At 35.7% G+C, this 17,699-nt stretch overlaps 1 pseudogene; it reads left to right on the plus strand.

Moving 5' to 3' along the window:
- The first annotated feature begins 1,969 nt into the window (after positions 1-1,969).
- Positions 1,970-3,670, plus strand: LOC110196661 (insulin-like growth factor 2 mRNA-binding protein 3; annotated as a pseudogene).
- The last annotated feature ends 14,029 nt before the right edge of the window (positions 3,671-17,699 follow it).

Raw genomic sequence — 17,699 nt, forward strand, 5'->3', positions numbered from 1 at the left:
GAGTGTAACTGTTTCTGCAATTTATGTTATTAGAAATTTGCCTGAGAGCACTGAGAGTGAAATGACTTACTCAGGATCATGTAGTATGCTTCAAAAGCAAGATTTAAACCCAGGGTTTTTTGGCTGTAAGGACAGCTGTCTTTCTACTACACAATGATTCCTCCTTTTTATTTAAACCCTAAATTACACACACACACACACACACACACACACACATACACACACACACACACAATCACCACCACCGCCACCATCACCACCACCCCATCTAGGCCTGTGAATTTTTTATTCTATTTTTTTATCTTAATTGTAGTTTTAAAATATTTTATCTATTTGTTTTAAACTTTAAAAAAAATTGGATTCTAAATTATCTTCTTCCCTCTAGCTCCTCCTCTACTCATTGAGAAAGCAAACAATATGACACAAATTACTTGTATATTATCCTTAAAACTTCCCTAGGATATTGCTTTTTATTTTATGTATTTTATCTCCCCTCTAAAACTCTCTCCTTCCCCCACCTCCACAAATACCTTCTTTATTTTTATGTGCTAGGTTATATGACTGCAGGGGTGAAAACAGAAGAGGGAATAGATGCCACTGTTGGTTTAGGAGTGATGATAGTAATTTATGATAAGATAAAGCATATCTTTGAACTCAAGGAGTCAAATATACTCAGGGACCAAGAAATTTGTGAGAGTCAGCAATATTCATTCAGAAATATTAAAAAGAAATCATGGAGTTTTAGTTAGTAAAGAAAAGAAAAAGAGTAGTTGCTAAGATCAAAGGTCCTCCAGATTAGTTCTAAGAAAGAGCTGGATTGTGCAGGAAACTGATAAGGTTTAGCAAGGGGCTCCACTGAGTCATAAAGTGGCTGGTTGCCCAGAGATATCTTGACAACTTCTCATTTCCAATTTCTTTTTTCCCCTTGCTCTCTACACTAAAATACTGATGTGTTTATGACTATTAGGTTAAAGTGTGCAAACATCGACAGTTAACTTTTGCCTTTCAATGCTGTAGTTGGCTAATACTTGGAATTTAGGCATCTGGGAATTAGCTCCTTGAGTATAATTAAATTACTCAATTAACTCAGGAAATTGACCCACTCCATATTTTATTTAATATTATTGCTTTCTCAAATATGTTATATTTTGGTCAAATACTCATTATTATTGCTAGTTTTTATTTGTTGTATGATCCTCAAATATGTTGGAAATTTCCCCAGTATTGATTCATTACGTATCTTCCCATCATCTTCTTATAAAAGATCTTTCAGTGATTAAATCATTGTATTTGAAGGAGTAAATGAGAGTAATAATTTAGCTATTTTGAAATTATTGGTTTACTTACTTTTTTGTCAATTGTTTTATTGAATGTAGACATTTGAAATAGTGTAAAATACGCATTTTCTGCAGATTTAAAAAGGAGCAAACCACATTGTCTTCACTGTCAAATATGTCAGGTTTGGTAGACATGATGTAGATTAATAAAGCGTCATGAGAGTGATAAGATTCCTAAAAAACCCTCTATGGTTTGGAATACTGTCTTAATGATTTGAAAAGTAAAGGTGTTCACATTTAGTGTACCATAGTTTAATTTAAACAAATAAGAGTCATTTCCTGTGGAGAAAGACTTTCCCCCCTTAGATGCATTTGTGTCTTCATGTTTTAAATTATTTTTACTAAAATTAAAAGTCCTATGACCCTTATTTCCCATTTTTAAGTCATGGATTATTTCTAAACAGTGAGCAATATTGGCTAAGACTCTGGCTTACTGCTGCAGCTCCTGCAGCCACTGCTGCCATTACCACCACCAGCACCTTCTTCTCCTCCACCACCAGCAAGGAGCCTGGCTGCAGATGAAGCACAGCAGCCCAGGCCCAGGCGGTGACCAGCCCTTTTTCTGGTGGCTCAAAGAGGGCCTGAACACAATTTGGCTTACTCCAGTGAGGCTTCTGTGACCATGGCACCATGGCCCAATGGGTGGGGGGTGTAACCCAGATTGTCCAAGGTAAAGTGGAGGTACACAGAAAACTTATCAAGGTGGAGCACTAGGTCCCTAAGAAGCAGATGAGCCATAAGATCCAGATCCAAAACATCCAGCCTCATCTTCAGCGGGAGGTTCTGTACAGTGTTTTGGCTGTGTATGGGTTGGCGGAGAATTGTGAAGAAGTAAACACTGATACTGAGACTGCTGTGGTCAATGTAACCTACAGCTGCAAGGAGCAAGAGAGACTTGTGATGGAGAAGTTGAAGGGCTTTCAGCTCAAGTAGTACACCCTGAAAGTTGCCTATATCCTGGATGAAGTGGCCGACGTGCCCATGCTGAACTCTCCAGTCATGGCCACCCTCTCTGGTTCCTGTTATGGGGGACCACAGAGACAGGGATCCTTGGCAGGAGCTTCAAGGCAAAACCACCAGGATAATATTCCTCTTCATATGCTGGTACTGACTCAATTTGTTGGAGCAATTATTGGGAAAGAAGATGCCACCATTCAAAACATCACAAAGCAGACACAGTCTGAAATTGATACTGGTCACAAAGAAAACAGAGGCGAGTCTGAGAAGCCAGTTACCATTCATGCTTCCCTTGAAGGCTGCTCAACGGCTTGCAATATCATCATGGAAATCAAAAAGAAGGAAGCCCAGAATATGAAATTATACTCCCATGGTATCTCATCTCCCCACCCTCCTACTTAGTGCATCACCTCGCACATACACCAATATTCCTTTGAAGATTTTAGCTCCTAACAACTTTGTTGGCCAAGTGATTGGGAAGGAAGGAAGGAAGGAATCTGAAGAAAATTGAGCAGGATACTGATACAAAGATCACCATCTCACCACTGCAGTAGTTGACTCTGTAAAACCCAGACCTTACTATCACAGTTAAAGGTAGCATTGAGACTTGTGGCAAGGGTGAGGAGGAAATCATGAAGAAAATAAGAGAGTCTTATAAGAGTGATCTCAGTGGTATGAATCTTCAAGTCCACTTACTTCCTGGATTAAGCCTGAATGCCCTGGGTCTATCCTCAGCCTCTATTTCTGGGATACTCTCACCCTCCACTTTGGAGATTCCTTTGGCTGCAGCTGCTACTAATACTTGCTATATGGGCAACAAGATGAAAGGGAAACCATTCACCTGTTCATCTCCACCATGGCTTTGAGAGCCATCATTGGCAAGATGGGCTGCATATCAAGCAGCTCTCTTGTTTTGCAGGAGCTTCCATCAAGATGTCCCTGCCTGAAACACTGGATGCCAAGGAGAGGATAGTAATCATCACTGGATCCCCAAAGACCAATTTAAGGCTCAAGGAAGGATCTATGGAAAGCTCAAGGAAGAGAATTCCCTTGGTCACAAGAAAGAAGTGAAACTGGAGGCCCATATTAAAGTGCCCTCCTGTGCTTCTGGGAGAGACATTGGCAAAGGAGAAAAAATGGTGAATGAGCTGCATAATTTGACCAGTGCTGACGTGGTGGTTCCTAGTGATCAAGTCCCTGATGAGAAGGACGAGGTGATTGTGAAGATAACTGGCCATTTCTAAGAGTGGCAGATGAACTAGAGAAAAATCCAAGTGATTCTGACCCAAATTAAGAGGCAGAAGCAAATGCAGCAGCAGAAGAATGCCAATGCTACTACCTTCCCTGGTCCAAGTGGCCATCCTCAACCCAGTTGAAAATAGATAGGCTAAGGAAATAGTGCATCTCAACAAAAGATGCCAAACCAAAGATAAAACTAAATGTAATAGATGGGTGAGGAAACAGCTATTCCCAAATCACAATTAGAAGTCTCGCCAACCCAAAAGCTTATTTGAAGACCAGGCAAATTTTGAATTCATGTTTAAAAAAAAAATCTGTGTAGTGTACTCTCAAGTTTACAGAAACTAGCTTTAAAAGAACCAAGAAGAAGAACAGCAACATCAACAAAGACAAGAAATTGAGTCATTTTCCTTGTGTTATATTCTTGAAATTGGTTGTAAAGTAACTTGGTATTTATTGTCCTTGATATTCTCCTACCATTTTAAAAGTTGGTTGAATTAAGCTTTGTGTTCTCACCTTACCAACTTGAACAGAGAGAAAGAAAGGCATTGCTCCTTATTCATTGCTTATGAAAATAAGCTGGTGGTATGATTGGTGGACTAGAAGTATATCCAGTAAATTGTCAACAAGTGTAATTAAACATAAAATATATGTACCCCAAAACAGCAGCATTTAAAAAAATTGTTGGCATTTTTATTAAGGGAAATCTTAAATGTGTTGGCCAAGGTGTGGCAAGAACACGCATTAAAAAAAAAAAACTGCTTCAGGCATAGAGAGTATTAAAAACAAAACAAAACACAAAACCTTTCTTTTCTTTTGGTAATCTGTAAGTTTGATAAAACCAGTAGTCCCAGAACTTTAAAAAACAAAAAACAGAAAAAAAAACCAAAGCAGATTTAAAATCTGATTGGCCAACAGAAGCAAAATGAGATAATTGAGCAAATAACACATAGTTCTTTGAGCTGGTGGTTGATAGGAATAAAATTGGAAAACAAAAACTCAGGGCTTTTAAGGTTTCTGCCACCAAAATTTACCAAATTTAGTTAATGTTCCTTAATCCTGAAAAATGACAATAGAAGAGAAGCAATGCCATTTATGGTTTTTTTTTTTTTCCGTTAAAATGGGCTTTAAAAGAAATGGTCCTCTTTTGGCAAACAGAACCAAGAAGTGATAGCAAGATGTTGGGGGTGGGAGGTGGGACCTAACTGAACTAGGAGACTGGACTGTTTGCTCTCCTTGGTTAGATACATGAATCCTTTGTACCTCTGACCATTTCTGCTTAAAGAAACACTGCTTCAGTGCAGATCCATGAGGTCCCTGCTGGCATTCATTGTGCTCAGAGAGCAAGCTTTCTCTTCAGTTCTGTAGGCCATGTGATTTATTAGGCCATTTCTAATGCTTGTCATGCTTTAGATGATCACAACCATTATCAACACAACCAGGGAAGGGCACAGAAGGTTAAAGATTTGACAATATTTAAAGAAAAGGAAATGCAACATACTCAGCCACTGTCACGGGCCACACTAAACCACCTAAAAATGATGCAAACAAGGAAAAAAATCTCAAAAATGTTAAAAAAAAAACAACTAAAATTAAGCCTCCTAGACTGACTTAAAGGTAAAATACAGCAGGATTCATAGACAGTCTGCAACAAACCAGCTGAAAATAAAATAGTCAAAAGACAGGGATGTATGAAAAAAAGATTTCTTTCCAATTTCAAAATGCAATTTAAAAAAAAAATGATTGTAGTATCATGCATTCAGGTTTCTCCAATAAACTTCAATCTACCTAAAACAAACAAGCAAACAAACAAAAAACAGTGAGCAATATGTAAAAGTCATTTCTTCTTAGGTTGCTGAGGTTTATTGCATATAAAGAAGATATCTCTGTCTTCAACTATGTGGTTTTACCTGTATTTCCCAGAAGCCTTGACAACATTTTCTGAACTTTCATTTTCAAAATACTGTTATTTCATTACATAATTTTACCAAAAATTTGTTCAATAATTTTTTTTTCAATGTTTTCCTTATTTTTGAGGATCTTTTACCCTTTTTTTTAGGCAATTGGGGATAAGTGACTTACCTAGGTTCACACAGCTAGGAAGTGTCAAGTATTTTAGGCCAGAATTGAACTTAGGCCCTCCTGACTTCAGGGTGGGCACTCTATTCACTGTGCCACCTAGCTTCCAATTTTTCTCCTTTTCTTGATTCAGGAACTTTATCAAGGCTTGTTTTGAAAAAAAGTATTCTAGTTGGAATGCTTCATAGTCAGCATTAATAATCTTTTAGAAAGATCTTTTCGTCATGTTTTCTTCCAAATACCTCTGTTTCTCTTCAGCATTAATTTCTTGCAAATTATGTTTCAAGATCCCACTAAAAGCAATGAGCAAGGTACCTAGATCATGTTTGTCCACCCAGTCTTTAATTTTTATTAACTATTTTTTGTCTTTCTAATATAGTCCTTTTTTAAAAGGTTAGCCAAGTAGTAATTGGTTTTGAAATCAGAAACAGGTGTTCATTCAACAGTTCATTCTCTTTATCATTCCAATCAGGATAGAAGCCTACTAATTTATTTAATTTATTACATAAGTTTTAATGTTGCCCATCATGTCATATTAATGTTTAAATTTCTGGCTTCCTTTCACAGTCATCTTTTCTAGTTTATCTGTTGGCATAACCACTGGAAACAGACCCCTACCGTAGCAAAGAGTTTATAAGTCAAGTAATTGGCTGGGATCATGAGCAAGCAGTGCAAAAAGAGTCAGACTATATTGTCTTACTTTGGTGACAAAGAAGATCAAAACATACAACCAGTAGAAGACAACAAAGCCAAAGCTCCTACATCCAAAGCCTCCAAGAAAAATATGAATTGGTCCCAGGCCATGGAAGAGCTCAAATAGGATTTTGAGAAGCAAGTAAGAGAAGTAGTGGAAAAACTGAGAGTGATGCTAAAAGAGACCTATAAAAGTACTGAAGAAAATAAAACTTTAAAAAATAGCCTAGCTGAAATGGCAAAAGAGGTCCAAAAAGCCAATGAGGAGAAGAATGCCCTAAAAAGCAAAATTGGCCAAATGGAAAAGGAAACCCAAAAGCTTACTGAAGAAAATACTTCCTTAAAAATTAGAATGGAGAAGGGCATCTAGGTGGCACAGTGGATAGAGCTCTGGCCTTGGAGTCAGGAGGACCTGAGTTCAAATCCAGCCTCAGACACCAGCTGTATGATTCTGAGCCAGTCACTTAACCCCAATTGCCTCACAAAAAAAGAAAAAAGAGAAAAAAAATTCGGGTGGAGAAATTGGAAGCTAGTGACAATTTAAGAAATCAAGGCACTGTAACGCTATTCTGAAACAATGAAAAAAAAGAGAGAATGTGAAATATCTTATTGGAAAAACAACTGACCTGGAAAACAGATCCAGGAGAGAGAACTTAAAAATTATTGGACTATCTGAAAGCCATGATCAAAAAAAAAAAAGAGCCTAAACATCATCTTTCAAGAAATTACCAAGGAAAACTGCCCTAATATTTTAGAACCAGAGGCAAAATAAAAATTGAAAACATCCACCAATCTTCTCCTGGAAGAGACCCCCAAATGGAAAACTCCTAGGAATATTGAAGCCAAATTCCAGAGTTCCCAGGCCACAGAGAAAATATTGCAAACAGCCAGAAAAAACAAACAAACAAACAATAATTCAAGCATTGTGGAAACACAATCAGGATAACACAAGATTTGGCAGCTTCTACATTAAGGCTCCAGAGGGCATGGAACATAATATTCCAGAGGGCAAAGGTGATAGGACTGCAACCAAGAATCATCTACCCAGCAAAACTGAGCATAATCCTTCAGGGTAAAAAAAAATGGTCATTTAATGAAATAGGGGACTTTCAAGAATTCCTGGGGAAAAGACAAAAGCTGCATAGAAAATTTGACTTTCAAATACAAGACTCAAATGAAACATAAAAGAGGTAAACAGGGAAGAGAAATCATAAGAGACTTATTAAGGTTGAACTGTTTACATTTCTACAGGGAAAAAATGATACTTGTAACTTGTGAGTTCTTTGTCAATATTAGGGTAGTGGGAGGGAAATATATACATATATGTGTGTGTGTGTGTGTGTGTGTGTGTGTGTGTGTGTGTATGTGTATGTATAGTTAGATAAAGGGCACAGGGTGAGTTGAAGAAGAAGGGGTGATATCTGGAATATAAAATTAAGGCATGAGACAGGATTATACTGGAAGAAGGAGAAAGCGAGTAGAATGGGGTAAATCATCTCACATGAAACAGACAAGAAAAGGCTTTTACAGTGGAGGGGAAATAGCGGAAGGTAGTGAATCTTATTCTCATAGGATTTGGCTTAAAGAAGGAATAAAATACACAATGGGGTATGGAAATCTATGTTACCCTACAGGAAAGTGAGGGGGGAAGGGGACAAGAGAGCAGAGGGTTGATGGAGGGGAGGGCAGATTGGGGCAGGTGATAATGAAAAGCAAACACTTCTGAGGAGGGACAGGGTCTAAAGAGAGAATAGAATAAATGAGGGGTAGGATAGGATGAAGGGAAATATACTTAGTTTTTCACAACAGGACTACTATGGAAGTGTTTTGCATGACTACACATCTATAAGCTGTATCAAGATGCTTGCCTTTTCAATGAGTTTGGGTGGGGAGGGAGGAAGGGAGAAAATTTCTAACCCAAAGTCTTACAAACACATGTTAAAAATAAAAAAATTAAAAAATAAAAATAAATAAAAATTTTAAAAGTTACAGAAAAAATAAAAAAAATTAGTAAAATTATTCTTGAAAACTAAGAATAAATAAATTAATCACATCAGGAGAGCATAACAAAAACAAAACATAATGAAACAAAAGAAACAAACAAACAAAAAAACCCCCTCAGAGTTACCACCTTACATTAGATTGGTTAATATGATGGAAAAGGAAAATTATAAATGTTGGAGAAGATGTGGGAAATGCATTATTCGTGGCATTGTGATTTAATCCAACCATTACTTGAGAGTAATTTGGAGCTATGTCCAAAGGGCAATGAAAATGTGCACGCTATTTGGTCCAGCAATACCACTATTAGGTCTATATCCCATAGAGATCATTAAAGAAGTTAAAAGGAATCCCATGTACAAAAACATTTATAGCAGCTCTTTTTGTGTTGGTAAAAAAAAAAAATTGGAGGGGATGGATATCAATTTGAGAATATCTAAACCAGTTGTGGTATATGAATGCAACAGAATGTTATTGTTCTATAAGAAATGATGGACAGCTAGATTTCAGAAAAACCTGGAAAATCTCACATGAATTGATGTTGCATGAAGTGAGCAGAGCTAGGAGAACATTGCAGAATGCAAATGCTCTTCTCTTCAATGCAATGATCTAGACAATTCCAAAAGACTCATGATGGAAAATGCTAACCACATCCAGAGAAAGAACTAGGGATCTGAATGTAGACATAAGCATAGTATTTTTTTTCTTCTTTCTTCTGGTTTTTCCCTTTTGTTCTGATTCTTCATTCACAACACAATTAACGTGGAAATATGTTTAATGTGATCATATATTATAATCTATATCACACTGTTTGCTGTCTTGGGGAAGGAGGGAGAAAAACTCGGAACTCAATATCTTACAAAAATGAATGTTGAAAACTATCTTTCCATGTAATTAGAAAAAATACTGTTAAGTGAACATAAAAAAAAAAAGCCTGGCCAATTGCTCAAATGCTAGAATTGTTGTGTCCTTTTAAAGTGCCTTTCACAAACTAAGTTTTTTTTAATTAGAAATAAAAAAAATTCTCACACTCTCTTTTCTTTCACCTTTTTAAAAAAATCCAAGTCTATGTGAATTTGCTTAGCATTTTACTATACAGTGGAGAGTTAAAATTTGACACCAAGTGCTTTAAAAATGTAATAGAAAAAAGTTAAGCAAAATCAATAATGGTGTGAGAAATGACTTGAACAGCTTGTATTTTCACAGTGGTCATCAAAAAGTAATTTTATATCCAATAATTTGTATTGATTGTTTGTGAAACTGTAATGTATTATTCCAGGAGCCTGGTTTAATAGTTATAAATATGTGTACTATTTTGTCAAATTTTTTTTTTCTTACTGAGTTCCATTTCCTCTAAGAGGAAATTTTGTGGTGTTAATATGTGGGAGCAGGGAACTGAACTATGACCATAATTCAACAAATAGCTTCAGTCTTACAATCAGACCTCACTTATTTGGAGATCTGAGTGAAAACAATATCTAACATAGTGAGCCTTTCAAATACAGTTACCTGTAAGGCAATTTGTGCTACATTTGTCAACTGCCTTGGCTTCTTTTTATTTTATTTTATTTTATTTTGCATTGGTTTTTTCAACAGTTCATGGACTAAAGATTTGTTATCTAAAAGCAGCTTAATTATTACATACCTTCAGGACTTATGGTTATAAGCTAAATTCAAAAAAGGCAGATCATATAGCACATTTTGTCCTAAAAATACTTACACATGTATGCATACCCACATACCTAAATATAATGGGGAGACAGGGCAATGAGAGCCCAACGGTAAAGATCCTCTTTCCTCTCTCTGTAGCATTACCCTATTATGATCTTAGATCTTCCTTGCCTCATCCCCACATCTAAGCTGCTGTTGGTGCAGACATAGCCTTCTTTCAGTTTTCTGCAAATGTGGGGCAGACCTCGGATCATATGATAACATGTCTCTCCATGTCATCACAAGTTGTAATTATTTATATTTAGACAACACATATACATGCATTCACACACATATGAAAGTAAATTATCCAAATTCAATTCAAATTAGGTTCCTGCTCTATGTTCCTGTGCTAGGTGCTTGGGATAGAGCTAAAGAAAAAAGTCTCTATTCTCAAGAAATTTATGTCCTCTTGAGTCCACAAAATTAATCACAGATTATCAATGTGCATAGATCATCAAGATATTTAAGCATCTACTATGTGCATGGTACTATGATAATACAATGTATTGTTGTTGTTCAGTTGTTTCTGACTCTTCATGTCCCCATTTGGGGTTTTCTTTGTCAAAGGGCCTGGATTGGTTTGCCATTTTGTTCTCCAGTTCATTTCACAGATGAGGTAATGAGGCAAACAGGGTTAAGTTACTTGTCCAGGGTCACACAGTAAGTAAAGGTCAGAGACCAGATTTGAACTCAGGAATTTAGTCTTCCTGACTCCAGGCCCAGTATTCTATCTACTGTGTCACCTAGCTACTCTTATGCACAAAGTACTATATGGTAATTTCAAGTGGAGGAGAACATTACTAATTGGAGGGATGAAAAATGACCTCATTTAGGAGGTGGTCTTAAATGGTGTTCTGAAAGGAGATTTTTGATTCTGACACAGGTGAGAAGGGAGTGTGTGACAGACATGAAAGAATCACTCATGCAAAAGCAGAGTTGAGAGGCAGAATACCAATTATGGTGTAGATCAAAATTTTAAGTTAATTGACTGAATTTTCCATTTTTTTCAAAATCAGATATATGGAGAAACAGACCTTATAAATGAAATATAGTTTTTGTTATTAGAATTGTCCAAGTCATTTCATACCAAAACATTTTGGGATTTAAAATATTCTCAGCTTTTCTAAAAAGTTTTTTTTTCTTCTCTAAACAACTGAAGTACAATTTCCTCAGATTGAACAACCTCTTTGTTGATTTTCACTGTTCCATTTGAGGTCTTCTTTATTGGTAAGATTCATTGGAAGGTCAAATAAGAAAGTCAAAAGATGCCACAATTAAGAAATGCATCTTTTGACTCACAAAAGTTTGGTTTGAAGATAATGTCCTAATATTTAATTTTGGCCCATTAAAGAATGTTCATTGCTGACAAATTTCAATATTTGCAAGGAATTACTAGGAATATGTAGGGCTTTCCACTTTTTCCTTGCTTCATGGGTAATCCAAGAAATGGATTAAATATATCAATTGGCTTTCTTTTCTGAACATATTCCATCCTTGGTCCATACACAGGATATTTTAGTATAAATATTATACTTAATCAATCATTAAAAAAAATTAACCTAATTAAAGCCCAAGACATCATACAAAATGATGATATAAAATGATGCAGATCAATAGAATAGTGATGACTTATGTGATTGAACCTCCTTTGGTTGTTTCATATTTAGTCTGTTAGAATGATTCTATTCCAAGGACCTCTATAAGCATTTTTCCTATGATAATGCCAGTTCTTCAAAAGAACTCATTGCTTTAGATAAAGTGTAAGGAATTCCTTTGGCTCTTCTCTGGTTCTTTCCTTTATCTCCTCTATGTGCTCCCAAGAGATTAGGACAGAACAATTAGGGAGCTCAAGAATATGTACTTTTAATAAGAAAAATAAATTTATTATTTTAATGTTCATCAATTTTTTTTTACTGATCCATATTTTTTATTTTACTGATTCATATTATGCGGCCTCTTGGACAAGACTTGTTCTGGTGCCTGGAAAGAACTAAGAAGTTCAGGATATAAGTGTGGACTGAATAGTTTCTTCCTTTGGGAGTAGAAAGGATAAGATATCAGAAGTGATCCAGAGCACATAGAGATCAGAAATATGGAGCCATATACTAACATTGGAGATGGGGTAGATAACTTGAGTAAAGAGAAAAAAGATGTGGAGTGCTGTCAGAAACAGAACTATGCATCATATCTCCCTTGAATTATACTCCACATTTTTTATTTATTTAAATCCTTTATCTTTCTCATAGACCAGAACTCTTGCAGACTGAAACCCAGAATGTAATTCCTGCATACAAGGTGTTTTTGTTTTGTTTTGTTTTGTGTTTTCAAAGTTATATGCTTTCTTTCCAAGCACCAAAACCCCATCAGCTGGAAACTCTGAACCATACAATTCTGGGATACATCTGGGATAATAAACTATTACTCAACCAGCCTCTGCCTAAAGAACTGAATGGAAAGGGAACCCCCTGCTTCTCAAACAATCAATAATACTTTTCATAGCTCTACTGTTAGAGAATTTCCCTTTCCTGAGGCCTAAATCTTCCTCTATGTAATTTCTGTTGATTATCACTAGCTCCTTTTTTTTCCCTAGGGTAACAATAAGAGTCCAGTTGCTCTTTTTATGTTACAAATTCTCAATTTATTGAAGATAGTAATAATATTCTCCTTAAATATTCTGTTCTGTATGGTAAGTAGCTTCTTGATTGTTTTAACTAGGTTGTTTTAACTGCAGATCCCTACACATCCCAAAATCCATCACTCTTCTGAACTTTTCCACTTCTGTGGAGGGTATCACTCTCTTTCCAGGCACCCAGCTTTGTACCCTTGGTGTCATTGTTGATTCCCTACATTTACTCATACCATATAACCAATCAATTTCCAAAACTTGGCATTTTAAAATTCACGATGTCTCTGATATCTTTTTTTTCCTTTCACTCTCATTATTTATTCATAGGTCCACCTCTTTTTTCCTTGCAGTTTTTGAAATATTCTTCTTTACTCAAATCTCTATAGTATAATCCATCCTTCACACAACTTTCAGAGTATGTTTTTTTAAGTAAATCACATGCTTAACTTTTGTACTCAATAAATTGTATTTTATTGGTTCCCTATACATTCTGTGATAATGCATGAACTCTTCCATTTAGCATTTATAGCCTTTTCACAACTTGAACTCAGACCTATCCTACATTAAATTTCATCTTTCATTCTATGGTCCAGCCAAACTGACTTTCTTATTCCTCACAGTCACACAAAATCACAATGAAAATATCCAAATGCAGAAATGATATTTTATTAAGATTGATTAATTAGAATTGCATAATGAAATAAGAACACTAATAATACCTACCATTTGCATAGTGCTTTAATATTTGGAAAGTGATTTGTAAACATTATCTCATTTCATTTTCACAACTCTAGGAGTAACATGCTATTATTGTCTAACTTTTACAGATGAAGAAACCCAAGCAGTCAGATATTAAATGACTAGCCCAAACTCACACAACTAGTAAATGTCTGAGGCCAGATTTGAACTCAGGTTTTCTCACTCTTGGTCCAGAATAGTTCCACATTAAAAACTTTCTTTTCAGTTGAAAACAGCATCAATTCATTTGTTACTTGTTTTTGCAGTGTATGTGGAGGAAATATGTATGCAGAAAAACATGATTCCTCCTTAAGAATTATTATGTTCACTGTCTGTTTGACCTACTTTATGGCAATTATATTGTGTAATACATAAGATGCTACACTACAGTTTCAATGTAATTAATTTTACAAGATAACAAACAAAGACCTTTAAGTAGTAAAGTCTTTACAATGTACAGTAGTGAGCTGGGAGTGACAATGAACAGATTTTATATATCACTGGTTAAGCATTTCAGCAAAGTGCCTGAAGGTTGTCAAACTTAAGAAGAATTATACATTCTTTTGAAAATATGTATAATGGAACAGTGGAATAGGTTAGGTGCACAAGACACAGTACTCAATGACTACAGTAATGAATAGTTTGATAAACTAAAAGACTTCAGCTTCTGGGATAAGAACTCAGTATTTGACCAAAACTGCTGTGAAAACTGGAAAACAGTATATCAGAAACTAGTCATAGACTAAAATCTTACACTGTATACCAAGATAAGATAAAAATGGATACACAATTTATGCATAAAGTATGAAACTATAAGCAAATTAGGAGAGCAAGGAGTAGTTTTCCCATCAAATCCATGGGGAAAGGAAGAATTTATGAACAAATGAGAGACAGAGAACATTGTGAAATGCAAAATGGATATTTTTAATTATATTTTTGCACAAACAAAGCCAATGCAACCAATATTAGAATGGAAGTAGCAATCTGGGAAACAATTTTTACAGCCAGTGTCTCTGATAAAGGCCTTATTTCTAAAATATATAGGGAACTGAGTCCATGAGGATCTTAAGGTAAACACTTTAGCTTTGACAAGGTCTTTAAAGGGTATAGTCTTGAAACTTATTTTTATAAATAATGAAGCTAAGGCCTCTAGATATAAAATTGTACCAAAAGTCACACAGGTAGCAAATAGGAGAAGTAGGATTTGAACTCAGGTCCATTGATTTCAAATCCAATACAAGAATATGTTCAGAAAAGAGTAATTTGGGATAAAGCAGTACAAGTCAATGAACTTTAGAAATCACTGGAATTACTTTGTTGTTATAAATGACTCACACTCCACCTTACATCAGTTCATCTTTACCCATCCAAATTCTATTTTATATGCTACAAAATCCAGTTCCATTTACCTCCAGACCCTGTTTCTGACTCTCTAGACTTTGACTGCCATACCCTTTTCAGTTCTATTTTATGTGTTACCTTCCTTTATTAGAATATAATCTACTTGAGGACAGGAATTGTAGTCCACCTTGAGGAAAATATGATCTACTTCCTTGGCCCCAGTCAACATGCTATTTTGGGGAGAAGTGGGTCATTGTCTTATGTATCAGCCATTTTTTTCCCCAAAAAACTATAGATATATTAGCTCAAGGAAAAGAATGGAAGGAAAGAAGCATTTATTAAGCACCTAACATATTAAGTGCTGGGGATATAGAGTCAAAAAGGAATAAATCAATCTGCTTTCTAGCATGTTTGAGGCAGGTAGAAAGCGGAAACCTGCTCTCTGTCAGTCCCATTGTGCATGTATGTGGGCATGTCATTATCTAGTGCCAAGACAGGATGTGTCTGAATTGTGCTTTCTTTGAGGTGCTTGGTACAAATTTGCTGCTGCTAGTTTCAGACAGGATCCCCAAAGATGCTTGTATTATTGGTGGCAAATCCATTTCAAATCCCTTTTATACCAATAACATGACCCTTTCTGTTCACCATACTACTACCATACTACTTCAGAGATCATAAGTGGCTGAGTCAGGATCTGAGTTCATGTCCTCTGTTTCCCAAATAAAATTTTTCCCCCAGTACACTCCATTTTTTATTTTTCTTTTTTTTCTCCAATTGTTTCCATAGTTTCATTTCCCCCAGCCTCACTAGGTAAAGAAACTGTGATCCTGGTTACCTCATGCTTTGCTTAAAGACTCACTTACTTTTATCTCCTTTGCTGGCCCTATCCTTTCTTCCAGCTCCTCAGTGTGGACATTTCCCAAAAACAAGTTTTCAAATCTCTTCTCTCTATATACTCTTGTAACTTCAACTATGATTTCTATGTGGATGATTTCCCAGTCTCTCAAGTCTTGATATCTCTCTTGAGTTTTAGTGCCATATTCCAGCTAGAATATTCCCATATTCTTGCTGGGAATTTTTTTAAAACATAAATTTAATTACTATTACTTTACAACATTTACTTCCACAAGATTTTGAGTTCCAAGTTTTTACCCCATCTCGCCACTTCACCCAACCCAAGATGGCAAAATAATAGGGGTGGTTCAAGTATTTCCCCTAAAGACAAATAGAAGGAATTAGGGTTCAGAAATGTACACATGTTTTTCACTACATAAAAGAATGGGTACCAGCGGACACAACATCAGCTACTTGCATAAATCCTATCCCTGTTTTAATTTACATATGTATGTATACATGTCTACTGCACTTAGACTGAAAGTTGCCACGTCACTGTCTTTGATTAACTAATGAATTGTCTGTGTAAAAATGTTTATTTTCATCATGTACTGAAGGAAAGCAAAAGAAAACCCACAATGTAGTCTTTCTGGGAAAATATTTTTTGAACTTCTCTCCTGGTTTTCATGACATCCCAGCTCTGTCTCATGAACATGTACAACCTGGAGTTGTCCATGCCCCTACAATCCCATTCTCCAGTTGGAGAGTTCCTATCTAAAACCACAAGTTCATTCTTGCTCACTTCTTTCCCAAATCCATTATTGGCTCTATGAAATTTTCCACCTTGTCCCAGCTCCCATCTCCTTTGCAATTCCCTTCTATGTGTTAACTTCTCCATTAGAATGCCCCAATGCATAGCACACATTAAGCACTAAGTAAATATTCTATCTCTGTATCTCTCTCCCTTTCTTCATTATCATCATCATCAACAACACCATCATCATCATCTTCATTAATCAGTCCCAAGGCTCTCAGTATCTTGTTTATTTCCTATTTATCCTGCTATTCATGGCCACATTAGTTCTTGTCTTTCATTCCCTCCAACTTGCACCCCTTCCTTTTTTACTTCTGGAACCATAATCAGATCAGCTCTGTCTTTGCTCCTGAATAAGGTCAGTTAGTCTACCTCTATGTTTGTAGTCACCATCTCTGCAACTTTTCAAACCAAAAAGTCTCTCCCAGGACAATTCTCCACTACATATGTTATCTTCTCCTATTAAAATATAAGCTCTTTGAGAATAGGGATGTTCTTAGCTTTTGGTTCTCTATTCCCAACACCTAGATAGTAGTTTTCACATTGTTAAGTTCCTAACAAATTTTAATCCATTAATTCCTTTAAAAATTCACTCATAATAGCATTAAAGAGAGAAAGTTTATTATTTCTTGTCTCTTTTATTTAAAATCAGAATCAAAGTTGATAAATATTTAAGCATTTACTGTGTTCCAGACACTGCTAAATGCTGGGGATTCAGAAAGAGTCCTTGACTTCAAGGAGCTTATAGTCTTTTGGAGGATACAACACATAAAAAGAAGTAAGTTATAGCTGAAGTGTAAAATGATCTAAGAAGGGTTAAGTTTCATAGCTGATTTCATTTTTCAGAATTATGAGCTTGTGGAGATGATGAAGTCCAGGAAAGAAACTGGTGTCTTCTTGTCACTACTTGAACAAGTCACTTCACATCCTTGAGTCCCAATTTCTTCATCTGCAAATTAAGGAGTTGAATTAGATGGTTCTACGATGCCTTCCAACTCTATATTTATGATATTATTAATTTTGGTTTTAACTCAGAAAAGTTATAAAAATAACAGTAGGCTTACATTTTTCAGGTGAGGATATCACCTGAGCAGTCATCTTTAAATCAACAGTTTAAATTCAAAAAATATTTTCTGAGTGCTATCCATAGAGCTCTGCACAAGACATTAGAAGATACAAAGATTAAATAAGGGACAGTACCTACTCTTCATGAAGTGGTAATGTAAGATACAAATGCAGATAACTATAATACACATCAAGGAATGATTAATATTAATAGGATAAAAGAAAAAGTGCTATGCAAGATCCACAGAAAGAAGTCACTCCT

This window comes from Phascolarctos cinereus, unplaced genomic scaffold (genome assembly GCF_003287225.1).
Source record: "Phascolarctos cinereus isolate Bilbo 61053 unplaced genomic scaffold, phaCin_HiC Scaffold_4;HRSCAF=312, whole genome shotgun sequence".
Classification (NCBI taxonomy): Eukaryota; Metazoa; Chordata; class Mammalia; order Diprotodontia; family Phascolarctidae; genus Phascolarctos; species Phascolarctos cinereus.